This window comes from Bradysia coprophila, unplaced genomic scaffold (assembly GCF_014529535.1).
Source record: "Bradysia coprophila strain Holo2 unplaced genomic scaffold, BU_Bcop_v1 contig_339, whole genome shotgun sequence".
In the NCBI taxonomy this organism is placed as follows: domain Eukaryota; kingdom Metazoa; phylum Arthropoda; class Insecta; order Diptera; family Sciaridae; genus Bradysia; species Bradysia coprophila.
In genome coordinates this window covers 548,888-568,942 of record NW_023503598.1, presented here as the reverse complement: position 1 = coordinate 568,942, position 20,055 = coordinate 548,888, and the positions used below count along the sequence as shown (strand labels likewise).

At 35.5% G+C, this 20,055-nt stretch overlaps 1 long non-coding RNA gene across 1 annotated transcript; it reads left to right on the top strand.

Moving 5' to 3' along the window:
- Positions 1-1,915: 1,915 nt before the first annotated feature.
- Positions 1,916-19,365, top strand: LOC119079822. Its single transcript, XR_005088238.1, has 3 exons — positions 1,916-1,960; positions 8,914-8,925; positions 19,353-19,365. It is a non-coding gene; the product is annotated as an uncharacterized LOC119079822 (long non-coding RNA).
- The last annotated feature ends 690 nt before the right edge of the window (positions 19,366-20,055 follow it).

Here is a 20,055-nt window from a genome sequence, read left to right as displayed (position 1 = left end):
ACCATCCGAAATAAGTTTCAAGTACCGTAGCTTATAGAGCTCAACACTTGATTTGAAACCTTCCAAAATGGTTTCCCATTCCATCTCCGATGACGGACCCGTAAAATTTTTGGTGCATGTGTGCGGTCGTGGTGTACTGTGTCCATTCATTGCACGCACACATACGGGGCAGTATCGATTTCGCACTCCGATCCACAAAACTTTTCCAGTATGAGCACCAACAATTGCCCCAACACCCGACAGAGCAGTGAAATTTTTATTGAAAGATCGTTTGCTCCAACATGCATCGGTAACCACCGTAATAAATGGAATGCCATCAACGGGGTCCACGTCCCCCTGTGTTATTGCTGCCTTCGCCTCTTCTTCAGCAGCCTCTCTCATTAATTTCTCTGCAGTTTCTCTCCAGTATTCGCCCAAGTTGTCGTTCAATTTTTTGAATTTGTCGTTGCACATTGGTGGCAGGTCAAGGATAGTGCTGAATTGTTCTAACTGAGAGTAACCAATACCGACCATATTCGCTCCTAGGACTGCTGACGAATTAATATCGATGGTATCAGTTGTTTTCTCGTCATCATTGGTGTATACCCGGAAGCTTTGACTGCAGTCTTTACACTTGAATATTACTTTTGAATGGAATCCAATCCGAATTTCCTTTTGAATTAGTAAATTACTGAAAAGACAGTTGCCGTCATTGTGCTGTGATATACGTCTCAATTGATCAACAAATTGGAACAAATCAGCAATTCTTCGCCCATCGATTTTCAGTTCTTCCTCTCCATTGTCAATAGAATTCGTTTCAAATGGTTCATCTTCTTCGTCACAGCCTTCCTCTACAGCATCGCTAGCACCTGATCCGATTTGTTCATCTTCCCGTTCAGCGTTACCATCATCATTTTCAGACAGATCATATTCCTCAACCTCAACGCCCATATCGCAATCATCATCGATTTCTTCTTTTATCGTTTGTGCCAGCACACTGATTTCGTCGCATTCATTGGATACATTAGCCATCGCTCCAACTTGTTCATTTGCAGTGCTATCACCGTTTTCGAATCCGTTCGTGTGGCAGTTGTATTCATTTGCTTCTGTGATCGATTGTGCCAACACATCTCTCCCATTTTCTTCGCCAACTTCACCATCGCGGTTAATTTCCAAATTCATTCGGTTTTTGTTTCTACGAATGAATGAATGAAAGAATGATTGAATGAATGATTGAATGAATGAATGAAAGAATGATTGAATGAATGAATGAAAGAATGATTGAATGAATGAATGATTGAATGAATGAATGATTGAATGAATGAATGAATGAATGAAATAATGAATGAAACAATGAAAGAATGACTTGTAAGACGATCTAAATGAAATCGGAGTCAACGAATGCGTATTGGTAACTGAGGATGAAAAGTAAAAAGATATAGATGATGTTGATCCGGGGCGAAGGAGCGGTCAATAATAATACGAAAATTTTGCTTCTCATTTGTTAGCTAGGTAATTCGGCAATATATAATAAATCAAGTTGGAAAGTTTTCACTAAGAATAGGAATTTACGTATCTGATGTGTACGGTAGTACGGTGTGTACTTTAGACAGAAGTAAGGGAGACAAACGAAAGTGCCTAAAATCAACCGTCCACATGCAACTTTTCTGAAATTCTGAAATTTATGCCCAAAACATGAAAAGTTGTTGAAGTTATTTTTTTAACTTTTTCATATGTGATAGCACATTACGTCCGTAATTATTATTTTTATTTAGACGAAGTAGTGCCTTCCCCTTAGGCTCCACTAGTCGAAATAAAAATTTGGAACCACGTACGTGACGTGATTAGGCAATGTAATGGTTAATGATTACGCGAAGCCGATTTCATTTTTATACCGAGTTATGCAATGGATTTTACATGCTCATGGCGTCGAAGGTAGTGCTTCAAACATGAAAACTACGGTTTTCGGCGCATGTAGTATGTAAAATACATTACTTAACCAGTGATAAAAATGAAAAGTCTCGTTTTCGTGTGTTTATTGACCTCGGCTTCGTCTCGGATCAACAAACACGGAAACTATACTCAGTGCCGGCACAAAAAAGCCCTTCGGGCATTGTATGAAGAAATTTTTCAAAAGGCACTTCGTTGCCGTTTATACATACAAAAATGAAAAGGCCCTTCGGGAATCGCCCGTCGCCGCTTTACTTTCGGCCCTCTTAGCAAGCATACAAAGGAGAGTTTGTTCAAAATCACTGATAAAAATTCAAGGCCGATCGTTATAACTGAATTTATCACTTAGTGTAGAAATGATGAGAACTATACAATAATGAGGCATTTTTTGATAATTTGTAATTTGTATTTAGTAAAGGAAACCGTCTCATCATCATCAAGCTAACTAAAAGAAATTCAACGTTCAACAAATCTCGATGTCTTTTCAAGTTTTTTTTTAATCGTTGATCACTCGATGAGCTTAGACAAATTGTGTTCAATATGATGACGCAAAAGTATGTACATGTACATGCATTTGCTGCTAATGGGTTGTGATTTTCGCCATCTTGTTTTTGGCAAAAATTGCATGTATGTAGAAAGACTAACAGATGACGCTAGGAGTAACTCTATGATAAATTTGAATATTTGTATGGAGGATGTGAGATTTTTCTGAATCTAAAAGTTTTGGAGTGCGGAAATCAAAGTTTTTGATTTTTCTTGTTAAAATTAAAATGTTTTCTGTCGTATAAAAATAGTTCCGCATGAAATTTCAAGAAAAAATAATTATTCACTGGAACTATTTTTAAACGATGCAGAACGTTTTATTTATAACGAGAAAAATCAAAAACCTCCATTTCCGTACTCCAAAATTTTTAAATTCAGAAAAATCTTACATCCTCCATACAAATATTCAAATTTATCATAGAGTTACTCGCAACGCCATCTGATTTCCCCTGATTTCCCCTCTCGTTGAACGAAACTATATCACAACCCATGCACACACAAACGAATTTTTATAATTACGCAGATCAATAGAAACACGTGAACTGAATTTCATTTGAGTTAGCTGTATATTTATGATAAAAATGCCGAAGTGTGAGTTTAACAGATCCAACGATTTACATGTTGATAAGAACAGCTGTACCAGTTCCGTATTTTTTTTTTCTTGTTTTTTGTGGCTTACTGTACTGGTTCTTTGTGAATTTTGGATGCATTTTCTATAAAACAAATCAAAATCTCAAGTGAAACACTGAAACATAAAATTTTTCGGTTTTCAACATTCCGTGCGTTTAATTTATCATTCCTTTATTTCTGAGTGGAAATTCCCATATATTTTTTTTGTTTGCGCCTCAGCTGACTTTGGAGTTTGGCTACGACCCTGAGTAATGTTTTTTTTTGTGTGTTATCACGATTATCTTCTGTTTATACGTAAGTTATAATCGGCCCCGATGGCTCAGTGGTTCGTGCTCTGGCGTTGAAACCAAAAATGTCCGCCAGTAGCCGGTTCGAATCCCACTTGTGGCCATCGGTGGAATATAGTGACTGGATTTGCTTGACACGTTACAAGCAAAGTAATCGCTCTGGGGCCAATTTTTTTTTTTTTTCAAGGAAGAATTTTTATATGAAAAAAGTTTATGTAACCACTCAATGGCGAAAAACTAAATCAGAATCAAAACGAGCCATCAGAACAGTCGGAGCGTTTGCTGCGACTGAGCCCCGTACAAACCCGTATATCTATTGCGTACGTGACCCTAGTGCGTCTGTCACCCTACTTTGACCGTAAACCTATTGCGCCTGTTAATGTAGTTAAAGTAAAATTATTATGGGATGTGTACATCTTACAAATTGCGCATAGCGCAATTACAAAGCCCCGTACGACGTTCCTTTCAAATGAAACAAAAATTTCAAATCGCCCTAAAATTTTATTTTTTTTGAAGGGCCTAGTATCGGCCTCAGTCCGAGGACCCAAATTTAAAATTTTTTTCAACTACATTCTATTCGGCCTTTGATTACCTTCCAAATGAAACAAAAATTACGAAAAACGAATGAAATTTGCTCGAGTTATATGTAAAATAGACATAGGGCCCTAGTAGTGGCCTTAGTCCAAGGACCCAAATTTAATTTTTTTTCAACAACATTCTATTCGGCCTTTCCTTACCTTCCAAATGAAACAAAAATTACGAAAAACGGATGAAATTTACTCGAGTTATATGTGAAATACACATAGGGCCCTAGTAGCGGCCTTAGACCAAGGACCCAAATTTATTTTTTTTTCAACAACATTCTATTCGGCATTCGATTACCTTCCAAATCAAACAAAAATTACGAAAAACGAATGAAATTTACTCGAGTTCTATGTAAAATACACATAGGGCCCTAGTAGCATTTCACTTCTAAGGCCCTAACTCACGGTCCACTCACCCGATTTTAAAAAACTTTTTTTTTCCTGGATTGGTATTGACAATACCTATCATTTGCCGTGTCATTTACATTTCCATCGTTTATTTTGCCATAAATATCACCAAAAGACCTTAAATCACTTAGGTGGCCCTAACTCACGAAGGGCCGACCCGAATATGCCCATCTTCGAACTTAGCCTCACTATTTCGACTATCTTTCAGGGAAAAAAAAAATTTTTGAAATCGGATTTGATTTACTCAAGATATCGACGTGACAGACGGACAGACGGACAGACAAAATTTTTATTGCAGATTCGTCATCTATGAACATAGGCAAACACTTTGCCCTTACCGTCTGCTTCGAATTCCATCAATTACACACGGCATCGTAATCCTATAAGCCCCTTTGTACTTCGTACGGGGCTAAAAATCCTAATTTCGCTGATTTTGATTTCATTTTTCAACGTGAATTTTCATACTAGGGTGCGTCATATCTTTAAACTTAGTTTTAGAATTCTTATTTAAAATTTATTTATGATGGGACTGATAAGAACTATGTGAGATTATCTATACTTATTTTCTTGTGAATACTTGTTTCACTTCAGATGTAATTGGAAATTACGAAACAGTCAACCAATTCGTATTCAGAAACTAGAGGTGCAAAAAAATTATTTCAAACTGGGGAGTTTTTAGATTTTTCTTGACTTTTACTTGACTTTTCCGCAAACTCCACTTCGCGATATTACATAAAATCCACAACAGATAGGTATCTATGACATTGAGCTCGAAGTACTTTATTAGGCTCTAGATGTGAAATTTTGCCATGAGGACGCAGGCCGTGTTTCATATTACAACGTTTTATGCAACAGAGGGAAGGGATCTAACGTAAAATAAATGTTACGCATTATTCGCACAACAATAGTTATTAACGTATCTGTTGTGGTCGATAGGTTCTAGGCAATTTTAGAATTCAAAAATTTATGCACAAGGCGTGACAATTACAAACATTTTTTTGAGGATGGCACCTTGAAAGATAACTAGACAAAATTGGAAACTTATTTCTCAACACTTTTTACATACCAACTACGAAAATTGTTACTTTCGCCCTGGCGCCGGCAATGAGTGGCGATAATCAAAAAATGCATTACATGGGGCGAAAGTATGTGTTTTACATAATACGAATTAGTAATTTACGTATTTGTTATGGATGACAGGTTTTAGGTAATCACTCACTTCATTCGGCCTACAACTCGCGAAATTGTCTAAAGTCTACCGTCGATAAGAGATACCTTTGTAAATAACTATTGCTGAGAGAAAAATGCGTAATAAGGGGCATATTGATTTTAGGCAATTTCGTGAGTTGTAGTCCACGAAGTGAGGGCGACAAGCAACCGTGCCGAAGATCTACCGTAAAAAAATTTTCATCCTGGGACCTATAAAGTAATCATTCTCATTTTCTTGATCAATTGCAGAATTGCTCAATGTTAGTACAAAAGCGCACTGAAATAGGCTTGAATAGGCCTGAAATCAAGACTTGTCCCAGTACAATTTTATATAAAATCAAAATAGGTAGATAAGTTTGTTGGTCGTGTTATTCTCATATGGTTATTTATGACATCGAGTGCAAAGTACTTTATTAGTCTGTAGATGTGTAATTATAACACTTATCATAACACACATCGTGAGCCAAATAAAGTATTTTGCACCGAGATTCGTACTTCGATTTTTGCAAATTTTGCGCATTGAATTGCATAAATGATATTTATCGACCAAATAAGCTAAACAAAAAAAATCCATCCTGACGCTATGAATGTCAGGTTCCCGTTTTTGTATCCTAGGTAGCCTCTAAATCAATATGAAATAGGTCTAAAATAAAAATGAATGGAGACAAATGCCTCACAGATGAAATTTAGAAAAAATACGCGAATATGAGCACATTTTCAAAAAAAAAAATATCAATCGTTTCGCGACTGTGACACGTGCCGAGCATATGTCTCCCGACCGCGGATTGGGTTCGAACACCCGATATATGGGCATTCTTATATTTTGTAAGCTGGAGCGCTAACAACCCGGCAGTCGGGAGACAATATAAATTACGTAAAATTTCCTATTTCTTTTCATTTCTATTTAGCTCAATTTTTCGATGTCTGGTTGTTACTGGAATCTTATCTAATTATGATCCATTTGAATAAAAAGTTTATTCACACACAATAGAAGAATCGTAAAGAATGCATTATTTCAATTGAATTGAGGGATCAGTAATTTGGTAAATTTTGTATACATTTGTTTGACACGTTACAAGCACAATTATCATTCATATTTTCTTTTATGAACACAACAACATATATTTCCTTACAAATGAAACAATCGCATTCGCTTTTTTCGATTGTACTGAGTTTTTTCACCGAATTTATAGTTTTTTCCCATTTTTATTTTTCAGCAACACAGCAAGTTTAGACACAACTTCGACTTGACAGTAATATATTTTATTGATAGAGTAAAGGCTACTTTGATCATATTTTGAATTATCATTGAGAAAGACGTCTGTAATCAAATCTGTTTATTTACATCGTTTGCTTGCTGATGCGGTACTCTAAATGTTTAGCAATGCATTGGCATATTGGATGAAAAACAGCAGCTTCTAGGCAGAACATTGTGTTATCTTAGCTAGATAGTAACGTTCACTGAAAACGTATTGTATTTATTCATTGCTGATTTCAATATGAAAATAGGACTGTGAACTACCATGAGTGCTTTGGACAATCTGTAAGTCGTTCGCTCGATATGCGACGCGTCCCTAGTTCAAACCCCGTCAGGTTTTTCATTTTTTTTTTCATTTTTCTTTATTTTTGATATGGCAACAAGATACAACGTAAACGAAAATATATTCTGCTCGTCTACAGTTGCGACCATTATTCTTTTCTTGCATTGAACTACTCAATGAACCTATGAAGCAATTAGTTGTACAAAATCGTATCATCAAGCTAGAATGAGTACAAAAAAAACGTTCAATTACGCTATCTAGACAACAATATTATTTGCCGAAAATTGTCACTGTTTGATATTGTAATCGGTTTTGTTCCGTACCATTCATGCTGTATTTCGATGTGCAACGGATTTCGAACAATTGTTTTATTCAGTCGTTGCGTAGTTCAATATGAAAATATGACAACCTGACGTCATGACTGGTTTGGCTAGTAGGTAAGTCGGTCGCTCGGAGTGCGACTGGTCCCGTGTTCAAACCTAAGCAATTTTTTTTTTTTTTTATTTCTGATAAATGACGAACAAGACAATGTGACAAAAAAATTACTAAAAAAAATATAGCCCGAATCAGGCTGGCAGTAGAAAATGTATTTACGTGACTTTCAATTGAAACCGTTTTGTTTGCTTGACGGTCAAATAATTCAATTGATTTAGTTACAGCAGCATCACATCGCTGATTACATGCATTTTCAGAGTTAGACATTCTGTCCGTTATTATTTCCTGTATTTACCGCAATATTATGATACTACGATCGTCCTCTGTTTATACATTTGGAATAATTGGCCCCGGTGGTCCAGCGGGTTAGCGCTCAGCCAGCGAAACAAAAATGTTCGGCTAGTGTAGGGTTCGAATCCCACATGCGGCACTTTAGTTGGAACACGAGCAATTGCTTTACTTGTCACGTGTCGAGCATATCTAGTTACCACTGGACCTGTGAAGGGGCCAATTTTTTGACACAATCTAATGTAAAAATATCAAAAAATTACGGCGTATGTTTTGCCTTTGCCGAGAATCACGTTTTTTTATTCGCTCAGCACAGTGAGTCAAACTTTTCGGGTCTTTTTTTTTCGGCACACTATACGTCGATTGTCAATTACACATCCAGTACCTAAAACATCTATCACTCGGTTTCATAAATTTTATTGTGTATTATTCGCCGACGCTCATTACATTGATGCCACTAAAAAAAAAAACAAAAAAACAAAAACAAACCATGCAACTGACAACTTTACATTTACAAATCAAATTTGAATTTTTACCACCACCAACACGAATGTTCTAATAAAATGTACTAAACAATGTAGAGCATTGTATGTAGAGTAAAGATGTCACCTGCGATTGAAGAAATATGATCTTTTTGTTTAGATTATGAATGACCGTTCTTTTTAGCAATTTTCTATAAAATATGCGGTTGTGGATTCTTTTGTTGTGTTTTAGTGAATAAATTAGTGAGAAATCTATCGAATAAAAGTGAAATTTGAAGAAATAGTGTCGAAAGAGATTCAATTTTGGGGATTATATTTCGAAAGTAGTTCAATGTGCAGTGGGTTTTTGTTTGACCTTTTTTTTGAATTTATTCGACCTAAAGCCTAAAAATTTTGTAACTACGATATAATATAAACTCGAAATGATAACCTAAGCTTAGTTACGCTCGGCTAAATTATTATTTGTTCAGGATATTCCATGTACTAAAAGTCGCATTTTGGGCAAATTTGACCTGGAGTGCTCTTAAAAAAAGGTCTTACAGTTCGATTTTGAAGGTTGCCCATTGTCCATTTTTAGGGAAAAAAAATTGTTCCACAAATTTTCTTGGCAAACAACAAGGAACAAATAATAGTACATTACTATACCAGTGAAGTAATTTAATATCTCGTATCCAGATGAGTAAAAGTATCCGAGGGCTTCAGCCCTCATCGTGATACGAGATATCAAATTATTTCACGCGTAAAGTATGGCGTTTTACTTTACGAGCGAGGGAAAGGGTCTTCACTAGTGAGGGAAAGTCCACATTACCTCACTAGTAAAGTAAAAACTTTAAACACAACATTTTGCTGGTCAAGTCTGTTGTGAAGATAGTCGTAAGTGACACAATGAATTTGAAATTATTGTGACGGTTAATTTAAACAACCATTTTTTGGTGGAAATGTTTTTATATGAATGCATGCACGTTTCCGGTAAAATAAAATAGGGGTAAAGTCACCACTATTGAGTGACCTTAAAAATGGCATCATTAATTAAATTTGATTAGTTTATAGAGTATCCTGATCTGATGTTAAGGTACAATTGAACAGGAATTTTTTGTTCGTTGCTCCAGGGTCTTCTAATGGACTCGTATCAATTTTACTAATTCTAACAACGAAAACGTAAAAACGTAAGATGATATCCAAGAACACACAACATAAGCAATTCATTGTTTTCGACATAATATTTTTTTTTCCTTTCATTTCTCTCGTTTTTCTGTTCGACGATGATGAATAAACAATTCATATAAAACGCGATATAATATTTTCACATAATTTTATTGTTGACAATATTCTTTCCAATAATATAATTGATAAACCGAACGAGTTTTACTCTTGAATTTATCGATAGACATAACGTATACCTAATACAACGGGCTCTGCTATACGTTTCTGCTGGTAACATCATGAATTGGAATGTAACTTCTTTTTGAAAAGCAGTTGACATCTGAATAAAAAAAAATGTTTTGAAAAAAAAATACTTTTCCTATTCGACTGAAACATTTTATATGTGAAATGATAGTGACCGGTCGTAAATAAATAAATAGAAACAAAAAACAGAGAAAAATGAACAGAAAGAATACTGTATGTCGAAAGCCCATGTGTGCGTCTCACATCTCGCCAGGCCGACGAGATAATGTTAAAATTGTCTAGAGTGATAAAATGTATACTTTTTGTTTGAGAACATTGTCAAGAAACTCGCTGCATTAACATCTATAGATACAAATGGTTTTCTTTCTTTTTTTTTGACGATATACCATACAGCACGAGTACAATATGAGTTTTGTTTATGGATTGTCCACAGTAAACATTCATTTACCTTTCCGTTCATTGACTAGCATTTCACTGCACGAGAAAATATGGTTTTTGTTATCTTAAAAGTTTAATAAAAAGCAAACACACCGACCGGCGAAACGTGTCAGTTTTTCACATTTCCGAAACAAATTTAACGATGCAGTCACTAAAATACAATTACGCCGTTGTTACACTGTATTTACATACCGTCAATGCAGGTTCTCATCAACTTTAGTTTGGCGGTAGCCAGTTGTAATACTTTCGTCTCATATGAACTTCGTCCCTGATTTGAACTTGCCGTCAGGGTTGCATCAACGCACTTCAAGCAAATGTGATCAGTCGACAGCTGCCAAATAGAGTAGTAATTTGCATGAAATGATTCTTTACAGTTTTGTGGCACACTGTCAAGTTTCAGTACCCTAATCATAGTACCACTCATGCTTGAAGTGAGTTAGTTACCCTTCAGAAGCATCGTTCATATACTCGCTCACAGATATAGTTCAAGGTGCTCTGCTCTCTGGTGCGAAAATTAACCTTAGAAATCTGTGCGTTACAATCTTATAAAACTGTAATCCTTCGGTTTCTTGCATCGTTTGACTTCTCGTTCGTGAGTATATGGGAATTCGGGCTGTTGAAGGTCAATGAAATGGTTTTTACAAATTTTCTTCATACACAGAGCCCGAAGAGCTTTTTCGAGTCAGTTCGGTCCTGTTGTGAGTTAAAGTTACAATTATTCATTTAGCTTTCAATTCAGTCTAATGGGTCGTTAGCTTATCGCTTTGCGAAGTTTCGATAAGAAGTCGAACAAATCTATGGTACCAGGTTCTCTCGGCTCTTCAGTTTTATAATTTACAATGAAATTTCTAGGCTGCAGTTCAATATATAATAATAAAAAAAAATCCATTGAGCATACTTGTATCTCAAACGGCAAGGTCCTGCCGGTAGATATTTGTCACAACAGCAAGTTTTCACATAAACAATTCACCTGGAATTTATGCCATCTGTGAGGAAGCGAACAATCTCGTAATGTTAATTCTATTTAAATTTTATGTTTATTTCTGTGTCGTTTCGAACAGTTCTGAACAATTAAACTTTATGCTCTTTTGAGAATGCCTCATAAAAGTTCTTTATTTGGTGGGTAATTGTTTTGTGCATATCCATGAAATATGCCTATTTCGTTAGCATAACCTCTGCTGTTTTATTCGAATTTCGTATCTAGCTACGCGTATTTCCGTGTGCAATTGTCATAATGTTCACTCGAGTATCGGAGTTTTAGTTTTGCTTGTTTCGTTGGTACGAATGCATTCATTAAGTTAAAGTGAAATATTCATAAGAGTCGCAGCTGAAAGAGTGTTCTTTTTGATAGAAATTATTTTGTAAATAGTTTGAGCTACTTCAGTTGAAGAATGAAACACTGATGCCGAACGCAATCCTTCAGCTGATCACATAAATTACAGAACCCCAACTTTCGAATGCATTTGAGTAAGCGCAACACACTTCAAGCATAAGTGGTACTCTAAATAGGGTACTGAAACTTGGCAGTGTGTCACACAACTGTAAAACACTGTTAAACACCATTTCATACAAAAAAGTACTCTATTTGGCAGCTGTCGCCTCTGATAAGCTTAAGTGGTACTCTAAATAGGGTACTAAAACTTGACAGTGTGTCACACAACTGTAAAACACTGTTAAATACCATATCATTTAAAAAAGTACTATATTTGGCAGCTGATGCCTCTGATCACTTTTGCTTGAAGAGCGTTGGTAAGCGCCATGATTTCTTCTCCGCCAAGAGAATTAGTAAATATGTTACTTCACTTGTATAAAGTATATTCTAGGGCTTCATACGAAATTTACTACTTCAATATTTGTGTCATGAATTTCTTTATATAATAAAAAACTAGTCTGACCTCATCGTTTATTCATGTCATGGTTGTTGATGGCAAATGAATATCCGTTTCTTTAATATTAACACGTAACACGAACCAGGATGTGAGGATTGACCAATATGACGTCAATATTAAATATTGACAATAATAATCTAACGTTTGATTATGAAGATCCGTGATCAGTAAGATCACTAAAATGACCGCTGGCGTGACGATCGACGGTTCGGTTTTGTGTGTAAACTAATGACAACCAACTTTGCTTCTAAGGGAATTCCCCGTATTTAGTTCATTTACATTCATTTCAAAGAATTGGACGCACTCACTTATTCATTACAATGTGAAATTGTGAAGTTGGTTTCAATTAGTTTGCACACTTTTCCCCACCATTCCTCACGTTTCCGTCATCAGTTTCACCAAACGAAGAGATCCATAGTTAATCGTGTGAATTTCGTTAATCAGAAGCGTTGCCGAGGTGTAGATTTAAATTTATCAGGGTATGGAATAATCAATTCATGATCTCGAAATACAGATCTAGTGACCCTTTGTTTCTTTCTCATTCATTATTTAAGTCAAGGCTATCACCAGAAACTTATACAGAATGACAAGTCCCAAGGCAACAACATCAGAAAAGTGCGCCACAAAGTTTCCTAGGATCCTGCGCCTTAGTTTTAGGAATTTAGGATAGTCACAAATGATTTGTATGACTGTTGTATAGATCTCTTCGTTTGGTGAAACTGATGACGGAAACGTGAGGAATGGTGGGGAAAAGTGTGCAAACTAATCGAAACCAACTTCACAATTTCACAAAGTAATGAATAAGTGAGTGCGTTCAATTCTTTGAAATGAATGCAAATGAACTCAATACGGGGAATTCTCTTAGAAGCAAAGTTGGTTGTCATTAGTTTGCACACAAAACCGAACCGTCGATCGTCACGCCAGCGGTCATTTTAGTGATCTATAGGAGAATGGAGTTTAGAAACTAAGGATAAAATCTATTACAATTTAGTACTTTTCTTCATCAAAAGTTTGCTGTCACTGAATTATTTTTTCATGAACAAACTTCACGGCAGTGACATTTCATGGGAATGAACGAATGTGAAGTTGTCACACAAAAAAATAGTACAGTGAGAATGAAGTACTATAAAAAATGTGGCGCCTCTACAGGCCAACCGACTAGGCGAATAACCTCAGCCTGGTCATGTGCCAATTCAGACCACAGTAGGCGGGGTCACACGAAACCAAGACCTTCCATTTTTATCCCGATTTATGTAACGGATTTTATATATAAGGGCGTCGAAAGTAGTATACTTGAAACTTGAAATGTATATGGTTTTCGACGCATATAGGATGTACGAAAATCATCAGCCTCGCCTCAGATTGTAGAGAGAGATTGTATGTCTATCTACAATAAAACACTAGATGTGTCTTCGGCCGAAGCCGGGAAAGGAATGAATTGTATTTCGAATGAACTCTATGTATAAAGCAATGAAAGTGTAAAACAGGTATGGTCTATTGTCCGCCCGGAGGACATAAAAATTTGATTTTCGTACTTAAACGCACTCATTTTCATATTATTTTGACATAAAATGTGAGTGCGTTTAAGACGAATTCGCCGATCGACCATACCTGTTCTAGACTTTCATTGGTATAAAGGGAATGCAAAGGCAACATGATGCAAATCAATTCAATTGCAATCTTTGATGAATGCATATTGTGGAATCACCACAGGATGAACGAAATCCACACGAAAAGTTGACTTTTCATGCCTTGACTTCTTACAAATGTCGTGTACGGGTCTCCCCTTCTCCAACTTATAAAATGATTGCAGTCCACAATATTTTTTTCCGTTTTTCAATTGAAACAAAAAAATAAAAACAAATAATTATACAATTAAATTAAAAGTTCTCCGAACTGGATGAGAGTGTACACCGTCCAGTTGGAATAAAATATAGTTTATGCTTCGATTCGTTTCACAACACCCATTTATGGAAAATTAATTACTGACCATGCATAATTTTCGTGTTTTTTTTAGTTTTATTTTTAAGATAAAATATATTTTATGGCAGAATGGTAAACATAACATTAAACCATACGTGTAAGCACATACAATATAAAAAATGTGGTTGATGAACGGATATTTCTGTTAGAATTCGTATTGCCTTATACACTCAACACAATATTTATATTTTATTTATTCGGAATGATGAACACGCTTAGTATATGTATGACCAATGTAACGTAATTACACATCAATAAAACGTAAAATGAGTTATTTAAAAGTCATTTAGAATGGGACGATTTTTTTAAATATAAATCTAATAGGGGAAATATCTAATTAGCGAACTATAAGAAAAATGAAATTTCATTGATTTCGCTGACGTTTGTATTTCGTCTGAAATGTCAAAAAACTTCTATTGACACCGTCACACCACTCGAAACGAAGGTAAATCAATGAAATTTCATTTTTCTTATAGTTTGCTAATTAATCACGTTTCCTTTGAAACAAAGATTTGAAATCAATCTGTTGAAAAGACTTTGCGCAGAGGTGATTCGAAAGTTTTCCAATTTCACAATCACCCATAGTTAGTTGATAAAATAATTTCTTTGTTTTGTATTATCTTGAGAAGGATGAACATTCTATCACCTTAAGAAACGGCAGAGTAAAATAAACCAGGCAGGAGCGATTCATTTTTGAAACGTCAAATAAGGGTCCAGAGGAACTCATACTGTATGAAATTGAAATTGAACTAAAATGAACACTGACATGAATTGAATAATTTTATTCGCAAAAGATAAGGCAGCTAGATAATTCAGGTCCCTAGTCAAATGAAGCGCTCCTGCCTGGTTTACTTTACTCTGCCATGCGTTCAATATGTCTTCCAAAATTTCGGAATATTTCGAGATATCTTTAACATCACACAAAAGACATCTTCAAACGAAGCGAACCTTTTTCTGTGTCCGTTATTAGTTATATACGAATTTATAAGTCTTCTGCATCTGGACATCTGAGCTTCCATAAACAGACATTATCCTATCGATTCCAAAACTTAGATTGGCAACAAATTAATCGAAAGTTCATTCACCAGCGAAAAAGAATAATGCAAACTACGCAAGAATGTAACAATCAGTCTCAGTCAATATGTGTGTCCAGTGATTCTCGGTGATTCTTTTTGTATAAATAATATTTATTCATACGTACCATAAATTCCTCATTATATTGTACTTCTACATGCAGAACGTACATTATATATGAGCAGAATGTATTTTATGTACAACACGACTCATAGATACTTTATAACGCAGAGACAACACATTTTGCATAAATTATTTTAAATTCATTTTCTGTTCAATTTTACCGATGATTTTCAATATATTTCTGTGCAAATACGTTTTGTTTGTTATTTGGTTCCGTGATAATTGTTTGCATTTGCAGCTCGTAGCGAAAAATATGTTTGGAGTCGCGTATATGCGTCTGAACTTTTTTTTTAACAATGACATAGCAATTGATAGGAAGTAATTTGTTTCTTGAAACACACGCTTCAAAATGCAAGAGAAGTTTTATGAGCTCCTTACTTACTGAACAGATATAATAACCCGAGTTGTTTTTGGAATCTTCACTACATCCAAGCTTCTCTTACAAGCGTTCCTTTAGCGTTTCTATGGAAAACAATTTAATGACGAATCATTAATTTTACCGAAGCATATATGGGCTATAACTGACGAGAATATTACACCGCCAATTACAAACAACCAGAAGAAAAAATCCCGTCATAATATTTGAACCGCTGGCGCTGAACGTTTCCAATGTTTAACCTTCCACTGACGATAATCATTTTAGCAATTTTACTATCGGATCTAATACTTCTACTTTGATCTGAGTATTTGCGTTTGAAATCTTTTACTTCATTTGTTTAAACATGCTTTTGTTAATGCTACTATCGTTCTTTTTATCGGACATCTTATAAATCCAAACTCTGCTAGAATCAAGCATATAAATGCTCGTTCAATAGTCATAATGCTTAGAATTTTCTCTTCAAAATTGGTGAAAAAAAACAGACGAGAAGCTTGTTCCATTCCGATTCCGTTTATTATTAAAATAAAATCTGTGTTTTCAATCGAATACAGGTCAATCTATTGAATAGCTAATTGGCAACAGCAGATCAAACGAAACACATGTTTCTGGTACATCTCTCGTTGTTAAAAACGATCAATAAATTGTTGAATGCAAGACGCTATTAAATTTCTCTATATGAAGACATAATTTCTAGCAGCGATTGCAGGGTAAAAAAAGAGAGAGAAGAAATCAGAAAATGTCAGACATTTGCACATTACACATCAACCCAATTATAGGTAGTCCAGCTTACCTCTGGCACTACTATTTTTTTTCTAAATGGTTGCTTAATTCTATGGCTAACTATTAATCGAACCATTAATATGGTTTACGTGCGCACAGTTATTATAAAATTATGCAGTTGAATGATTAATAAGATGCACTACTGGTGTTTTTCTCTGAACCTCTATTGGTTACAGTAGTCTAACCGCGTGAAATATTTTATTGGATTTGGATCCGAAGCAGTGTTATAAATGTGTGCTTAGTGTGGTTGCATGCATTTCTATTGCATTCCTTGTATGTAATTTGTTTATTGGATTAAGCTTGCGATTTAAATTAGACTTCTTGGCATGAGCAAAATTTACAAAGTGGATGGATTAATGACTGGTTGATTTTTATATACGTATAGTGAACACTGTTCGCTGAACATCCAGCATGCTTTGTGCACAGTCCCGCTGTCGATTGTTCAACATCGCTTTGATACATTCTTTAAAGGCATTTTACTATCGATCGATTTTTAGACTTTAACATACACAGAAAAATTTTGATTGGCAGATTCAGCAACCATTCCCGATCTTATATGTATCCATTCAAATTGATAATGCTTATGTTCTATAACATCTACCTTCAGCGGAACCAAAAGAGTTGACAGGTTGAATTGTCACTATCCTTCCATAGATGGCACAAGGTTTCATCGGCTCATGTTACGTAAAGTGAGAGTGAGGTTGAGCTGTCAATAATTGACAGTGATATGCGGCTTGAATATAAATGCACTATACTTTGACAGTAGCCGATGCCGCACTACCGGGCGTCAATTCAATAATCGCGTTGCTCTGCAAAAGACGCTTTCATTACATTCACGTTTCAGAAGCCGAAGAGGCCGGTCATACATATTAGCGTTGAAACGTTTTAAAAGTCAATTTTATAATTATTCATCCACACCGAACTATGGCTACTGATAAGTGCGAAGAGGTAAATATATTTTCATTGAGTGTTCGTGCAAGCATTTAGGCAAACGAAGATTAACGGTAAAATATTCAATTTTTGTTCTTTGATAGAGCTTGCTGTTGGCGACATTGAATGACGATTGTATCTTCACCATATTGGAAAGGCTGCCATTAGATGCCATTTATTCGTACAGCAGGACTTGTAAGCGCATCCAAAGATTGTGTAGAGATGATTTTCAACGAAGGTTTCGGAATGAAATCAATAAGACAGTGCAAATTGAGCATTCTTCCAGGGGAACCATTCATTATAAGGAGAAATACGTTATCTACTTCAACAATTTGGTCAAAAAGCTGCGTATCCATGGTGGAGTTCATATCAAACCTGAACGAGTCGCATGTTTTGTGAAAACGAAATGCGATCCAAGTTTAAACGAAATCACCATTGACAATGACGGTATTGTATTGGATTCATTTTGTAAGGAAATTTCAAGCTTCCTGCAGAGCGTGGAAACTGTTAATCTATTCCAAAGAGTCATGCGAAAGGTGCAAACGTTTCTCAAGTATTGTCCTAATTTGACAACACTTTCTTTATGTCTTTTGAAAGACGAAACGATCGATGAGATTTTCGGACAGAAATATCCGAAGCTGACACATTTGCATTTCGAATATCTTTCAAGCAGTCTGATAAACCCAAAAAATTGGAAAACATTTTTGCAACGAAATAGTCAAATACAATGCATAGAGTTAAGCGAACGGAGCACTGACAGCCAAAGCCGCGGACGATCGGGAAGGATGAAGTGTGTTGAAATTGTTGCCGACGTTGCTTTAAACCTGAAACATTTGTTTCTTTACATTGATCCAGTATTTACAAGAAATTTCGAACAAATTCGCGGACACCTTCAAAAGTTATGTGGACGTCGCAACTTCCAATCGTTAGAACTGAAATTCTGTGATGACAGAGTCGCTAAGAACCTATTGATGGAACATACAAACCAATTGAAAAATTTGAAGCAACTCACGAAAATACATATCAGGAAGTTATCGGTTCCGGTTGTGGAATTAAACCGAACATTTACTCCATTTGTTCATTTGAAAAGTGTTTCCATTGAAGAATTGCAATTCGAGTATAGTGTATTAAAGAGGTGGATGAATTGGTCTACTATCGGGCAAAACTTTTCTTTGGTAAATGAGATGCCGTTCTTTGCACCGTCTCAGCTTCAAGAGCTGACAATCGAATCAGGTGAAGCGAAACTATTACTTTCTCGTTCAATGCTATTTGCCAGACACTGGAAGAATCTACGAAAACTGTCAGTGTTCAAAGGGTGTGCATTGAGGTATTGCGAAACATTTCCAGTTGCTGAACTGAATAAAGCCAGAGAGAAATTGGAAGATGCTCAGCAGTTGACAATTTTCACCGATTTCAATGACAATACTACAGACTTGAGCCATAAACTCGTGAGACTACAGTGCGTGGAACGTGATTATCATTTTACTGTTGATGCAAGCAAAAAGTATTGCATGTCTTCTACAGCATACTATCACTATGTTCAGAGATGCTAATTTTAAGGACAAATAAAAATTATATCGAAAGAAAGAATAAAGCCAGCAATCAATAGACCAGAGTTTTTTGTGTGAATAATTCTTAGTTTTTAGTAGTGTGTTCGATCCTCTTACTGTGTAGTACTGCTCCTAACATTAACTCCAAAAATTTCCAATAAATATAAGACTATGTATTGAGCTTCTTTAGCAAGTCGGTAAGTCCTAAACGTAATGTGACTGTGACACCGCACGTTATTATAATACCAAAAACTTTCTGAACTAATAAACAAGCATTATATATAGATGTGGTCAATCGTATGGTAAACACGAATTTTGACAGGCCGAAAACAGAAGCAAACATAACTGAATCTTAAAGAAATTATTTCGTTAAAACGTCAAAGTGAAGCTGCGTTTGTTAGAGAATGAATGTAACACGATCTATTGTTGAACAATTTAATATAATCATATTTGTGCCTTTAAGCAAATTTCATATTTAAGCTGTTAGAGACGTCAAGCATATGACCAGCATTATTATCGGGTCTATATATCAATATCATGACCTTGTAAACGTCAGACACGATCTCAGACATGTCGAAAAATATCGAATGAATTGAATGAACGATTTTCATGTAAAAGCCAGTAAATTGAATGCAGTTAACGTCAATTAATTGAGGTTAAGGACTACTTGACGAAAAATTAAGTAAGGTTACGTCGGTTACGTTGACGATTTATTTCTGTCAAGTTATTAATTCTTAAAATGACGAACATATAAGAATCGAGGCACTAAATTGCGCATTTATTTTATTGTTTTATTTTATTCAAAACAAAATTTCAGAATAAACAAAGCGAACTATGTCTTACATTTCCAACGATCGATTGTCTGCTATAAAATGCGTTGAAAAGATTTCTTGTTTATTGAACTGAAATTAAACTCGTGTGGATTACACAGACACTCGTTCAATTTTTTATACAAACAACTACGACGAAACGACTCAATAAAAAATCTTTTCGAAATAACGTCTACATTATTACTCCAATAACGAACCTGAAGCTCGGAATTTGGAAATCCATTGAGAATTACTCGAGTTGTCGTGTTATCAAGCGTCGAAACGAAAATTCTTCTGTGAATATCACATAGATCACCTGTCTGTTTTAGCCCATCTTCGAATGTATCAGCAGGATAT